Source organism: Pseudophryne corroboree, chromosome 6 (genome assembly GCF_028390025.1).
Source record: "Pseudophryne corroboree isolate aPseCor3 chromosome 6, aPseCor3.hap2, whole genome shotgun sequence".
In the NCBI taxonomy this organism is placed as follows: domain Eukaryota; kingdom Metazoa; phylum Chordata; class Amphibia; order Anura; family Myobatrachidae; genus Pseudophryne; species Pseudophryne corroboree.
Window position 1 is genome coordinate 831,008,707 of NC_086449.1, and position 6,000 is coordinate 831,014,706.

General features: G+C 49.4%; 1 protein-coding gene across 1 annotated transcript in view; it reads right to left on the minus strand.

Moving 5' to 3' along the window:
- The window catches only part of IRAG2 (inositol 1,4,5-triphosphate receptor associated 2), a 142,060-nt gene that overhangs the window by 75,091 nt on the left and 60,969 nt on the right, over positions 1–6,000 (minus strand).

The following is a 6,000-nucleotide window of genomic DNA, read 5'->3' on the forward strand; positions in this document are numbered from 1 at the left end:
ATGTTACACATCCCCAGTCTGTACACACTCGCTGCAGTGACTGCATGTCACACATCCCCAGTCTGTACACACTCGCTGCAGTGACTGCATGTTACACATCCCCAGTCTATACACACTCGCTGTACTGACTGCATGTTACACATCCCCAGTCTGTACACACTCGCTGTAGTGACTGCATGTCACACATCCCCAGTCTGTACACACTCGCTGCAGTGACTACATATTACACATCCCCAGTCTGTACACACTCGCTGCAGTGACTGCATGTTACACATCCCCAGTCTATACACACTCGCTGTAGTGACTGCATGTTACACATCCCCAGTCTGTACACACTCGCTGTACTGACTGCATGTTACACATCCCCAGTCTGTACACACTCGCTGTAGTGACTGCATGTTACACATCCCCAGTCTGTACACACTCGCTGTAGTGACTGCATGTTACACATCCCCAGTCTGTACACACTCGCTGTAGTGACTGCATGTTACACATCCCCAGTCTGTACACACTCGCTGCAGTGACTGCATGCTACACATCCCCAGTCTATACACACTCGCTGCAGTGACTGCATGTTACACATCCCCAGTCTATACACACTCGCTGTAGTGATTGCATGTTACACATCCCCAGTCTGTACACACTCGCTGCAGTGACTGCATGTCACACATCCCCCGTCTGTACACACTCGCTGCAGTGACTGCATGTTACACATCCCCAGTCTATACACACTCGCTGCAGTGACTGCATGCTACACATCCCCAGTCTATACACACTCGCTGCAGTGACTGCATGTTACACATCCCCAGTCTATACACACTCGCTGTAGTGACTGCATGTTACACATCTCCAGTCTGTACACACTCGCTGCAGTGACTGCATGCTACACATCCCCAGTCTATACACACTCGCTGCAGTGACTGCATGCTACACATCCCCAGTCTATACACACTCGCTGCAGTGACTGCATGTTACACATCCCCAGTCTATACACACTCGCTGTAGTGACTGCATGCTACACATCTCCAGTCTGTACACACTCGCTGTAGTGACTGCATGCTACACATCTCCAGTCTGTACACACTCGCTGGAGTGACTGCATATTACACATCCCCAGTCTATACACTCGCTGCAGTGACTGCATATTACACATCCCCAGTCTGTACACACTCGCTGTACTGACTGCATGTTACACATCCCCAGTCTATACACACTCCCTGTAGTGACTGCATGTCACACATCCCCAGTCTGTACACACTCGCTGCAGTGACTGCATGTCACACATCCCCAGTCTGTACACACTCGCTGCAGTGACTGCATGTTACACATCCCCAGTCTGTACACACTCGCTGCAGTGACTGCATATTACACATCCCCAGTCTATACACACTCGCTGCAGTGACTGCATATTACACATCCCCAGTCTGTACACACTCGCTGCAGTGACTGCATATTACACATCCCCAGTCTATACACACTCGCTGCAGTGACTGCATATTACACAACCCAATCTGTACACACTCGCTGTAGTGACTGCATGTTACACATCCCCAGTCTGTACACACTCGCTGCAGTGACTGCATGTTACACATCCCCAGTCTATACACACTCGCTGCAGTGACTGCATATTACACAACCCAATCTGTACACACTCGCTGCAGTGACTGCATATTACACATCCCCAGTCTGTACACACTCGCTGCAGTGACTGCATGTTACACATCCCCAGTCTGTACACACTCGCTGTAGTGACTGCATGTTACACATCCCCAGTCCATACACACTCGCTGCAGTGACTGCATGTTACACATCCCCAGTCTATACACACTCGCTGCAGTGACTGCATGTTACACATCTCCAGTCTATACACACTCCCTGTAGTGACTGCATGTTACACATCCCCAGTCTATACACACTCGCTGCAGTGACTGCATGTTACACATCTCCAGTCTATACACACTCCCTGTAGTGACTGCATGTCACACATCCCCAGTCTATACACACTCGCTGTAGTGACTGCATATTACACATCTCCAGTCTATACACACTCCCTGTAGTGACTGCATGTTACACATCCCGTCTATACACACTCCCTGTAGTGACTGCATGTTACACATCCCCAGTCTGTACACACTTGCTGCAGTGACTGCATATTACACATCCCCAGTCTATACACACTCGCTGCAGTGACTGCATATTACACATCCCCAGTCTATACACACTCGCTGCAGTGACTGCATGTTACACATCTCCAGTCTATACACACTCGCTGCAGTGACTGCATGTCACACATCCCCAGTCTGTACACACTCGCTGCAGTGACTGCATATTACACAACCCCAGTCTATACACACTCGCTGTAGTGGCTGCATGTTACACATCCCCAGTCTATACACACTCGCTGCAGTGACTGCATGTTACACATCCCCAGTCTATACACACTCGCTGCAGTGACTGCATATTACACATCCCCAGTCTATACACACTCCCTGTAGTGACTGCATGTCACACATCCCCAGTCTATACACACTCGCTTCAGTGACTGCATATTACACATCCCCAGTCTGTACACACTCGCTTCAGTGACTGCATGTTACACATCCCCAGTCTGTACACACTCGCTGCAGTGACTGCATGTTACACATACCCAGTCTGTACACACTCGCTGTAGTGACTGCATATTACACATCCCCAGTCTATACACTTGCTGCAGTGACTGCGTGTCACACATTCCCAGTCTATACACACTCGCTGCAGTGACTGCATATTACACATCCCCAGTCTATACACACTAGCTGTAGTGACTGCATGTTACACATCCCCAGTCTATACACACTAGCTGTAGTGACTGCATGTTACACATCCCCAGTCTATACACACTCGCTGTAGTGACTGCATTTTACACATCCCCAGTCTGTACACACTCGCTGCAGTGACTGCATGTCACACATCCCCAGTCTGTACACACTCGCTGCAGTGACTGCATGTTACACATCCCCAGTCTATACACACTAGCTGTAGTGACTGCATGTTACACATCCCCAGTCTATACACACTAGCTGTAGTGACTGCATGTTACACATCCCCAGTCTATACACACTCGCTGTAGTGACTGCATTTTACACATCCCCAGTCTGTACACACTCGCTGCAGTGACTGCATGTCACACATCCCCAGTCTATACACACTCGCTGCAGTGACTGCATGTTACACATCCCCAGTCTGTACACACTCGCTGCAGTGACTGCATATTACACATCCCCAGTCTATACACACTCGCTGCAGTGACTGCATATTACACATCCCCAGTCTGTACACACTCGCTGCAGTGACTGCATATTACACATCCCCAGTCTATACACACTCGCTGCAGTGACTGCATATTACACAACCCAATCTGTACACACTCGCTGCAGTGACTGCATATTACACATCCCCAGTCTGTACACACTCGCTGCAGTGACTGCATATTACACATCCCCAGTCTGTACACACTCGCTGCAGTGACTGCATGTTACACATCCCCATTCCATACACACTCGCTGCAGTGACTGCATGTTACACATCCCCAGTCTATACACACTCGCTGCAGTGACTGCATGTTACACATCTCCAGTCTATACACACTCCCTGTAGTGACTGCATGTTACACATCCCAGTCTGTACACACTCGCTGCAGTGACTGCATGTCACACATCTCCAGTCTGTACACACTCGCTGCAGTGACTGCATGTCACACATCCCCAGTCTATACACACTCGCTGTAGTGACTGCATATTACACATCTCCAGTCTGTACACACTCGCTGCAGTGACTGCATGTTACACATCCCCAGTCTGTACACACTCGCTGTAGTGGCTGCATGTTACACATCCCCAGTCTATACACACTCGCTGCAGTGACTGCATGTTACACATCCCCAGTCTGTACACACTCGCTGCAGTGACTGCATATTACACAACCCCAGTCTATACACACTCGCTGTAGTGGCTGCATGTTACACATCCCCAGTCTATACACACTCGCTGCAGTGACTGCATGTTACACATCCCCAGTCTATACACACTCGCTGCAGTGACTGCATATTACACATCCCCAGTCTATACACACTCGCTGTAGTGGCTGCATGTTACACATCCCCAGTCTATACACACTCGCTGCAGTGACTGCATGTTACACATCACCAGTCTATACACACTCGCTGCAGTGACTGCATATTACACATCCCCAGTCTATACACACTAGCTGCAGTGACTGCATATTACACATCCCCAGTCTGTACACACTCGCTTCAGTGACTGCATGTTACACATCCCCAGTCTGTACACACTCGCTGCAGTGACTGCATGTTACACATACCCAGTCTGTACACACTCGATGCAGTGACTGCATGTTACACATACCCAGTCTGTACACACTCGCTGTAGTGACTGCATATTACACATCCCCAGTCTATACACACTTGCTGCAGTGACTGCGTGTCACACATTCCCAGTCTATACACACTCGCTGCAGTGACTGCATATTACACATCCCCAGTCTATACACACTAGCTGTAGTGACTGCATGTTACACATCCCCAGTCTATACACACTCGCTGCAGTGACTGCATGTTACACATCCCCAGTCTATACACACTCGCTGCAGTGACTGCGTGTTACACATCCCCAGTCTGTACACACTCGCTGTAGTGACTGCATGTTACACATCCCCAGTCTGTACACACTCGCTGCAGTGACTGCATGTTACACATCCCCAGTCTGTACACACTCGCTGCAGTGACTGCATGTTACACATCCCGTCTGTGTACACTCGCTGCAGTGACTGCGTGTCACACATCCCCAGTCTGTACACACTCGCTGTACTGACTGCATGTTACACATCCCCAGTCTATACACACTCGCTGCAGTGACTGCATGTTACACATCCCCAGTCTATACACACTCGCTGCAGTGACTGCATATTACACATCCCCAGTCTATACACACACTCGCTGCAGTGACTGCATATTACACATCCCCAGTCTATACACACTCGCTGCAGTGACTGCATGTTACACATCCCCAGTCTATACACACTCGCTGCAGTGACTGCATGTTACACATCCCCAGTCTGTACACACTCGCTGTAGTGACTGCATATTACACAACCCAATCTGTACACACTCGCTGTAGTGACTGCATGTTACACATCCCCAGTCTGTACACACTCGCTGCAGTGACTGCATGTTACACATCCCCAGTCTATACACACTCGCTGCAGTGACTGCATGTCACACATCCCCAGTCTGTACACACTCTCTGCAGTGACTGCATATTACACAACCCCAGTCTATACACACTCGCTGTAGTGGCTGCATGTTACACAACTCCAGTCTATACACACTCGCTGCAGTGACTGCATATTACACATCCCCAGTCTATACACACTCGCTGTAGTGGCTGCATGTTACACAACTCCAGTCTATACACACTCGCTGCAGTGGCTGCATGTTACACATCCCCAGTCTATACACACTCGCTGCAGTGACTGCATGTTACACATCACCAGTCTATACACACTCGCTGCAGTGACTGCATATTACACATCCCCAGTCTATACACACTAGCTGCAGTGACTGCATATTACACATCCCCAGTCTGTACACACTCGCTGCAGTGACTGCATGTTACACATCCCCAGTCTGTACACACTCGCTGCAGTGACTGCATGTTACACATCCCCAGTCTATACACACTCGATGCAGTGACTGCATGTTACACATACCCAGTCTGTACACACTCGCTGTAGTGACTGCATGTTACACATCCCCAGTCTGTACACACTCGCTGCAGTGGCTGCATATTACACATCCCCAGTCTATACACACTAGCTGTAGTGACTGCATGTTACACATCCCCAGTCTGTACACACTCGCTGCAGTGACTGGATGTTACACATCCCCAGTCTATACACACTCGCTGCAGTGACTGCATGTTACACATCCCCAGTCTGTACACA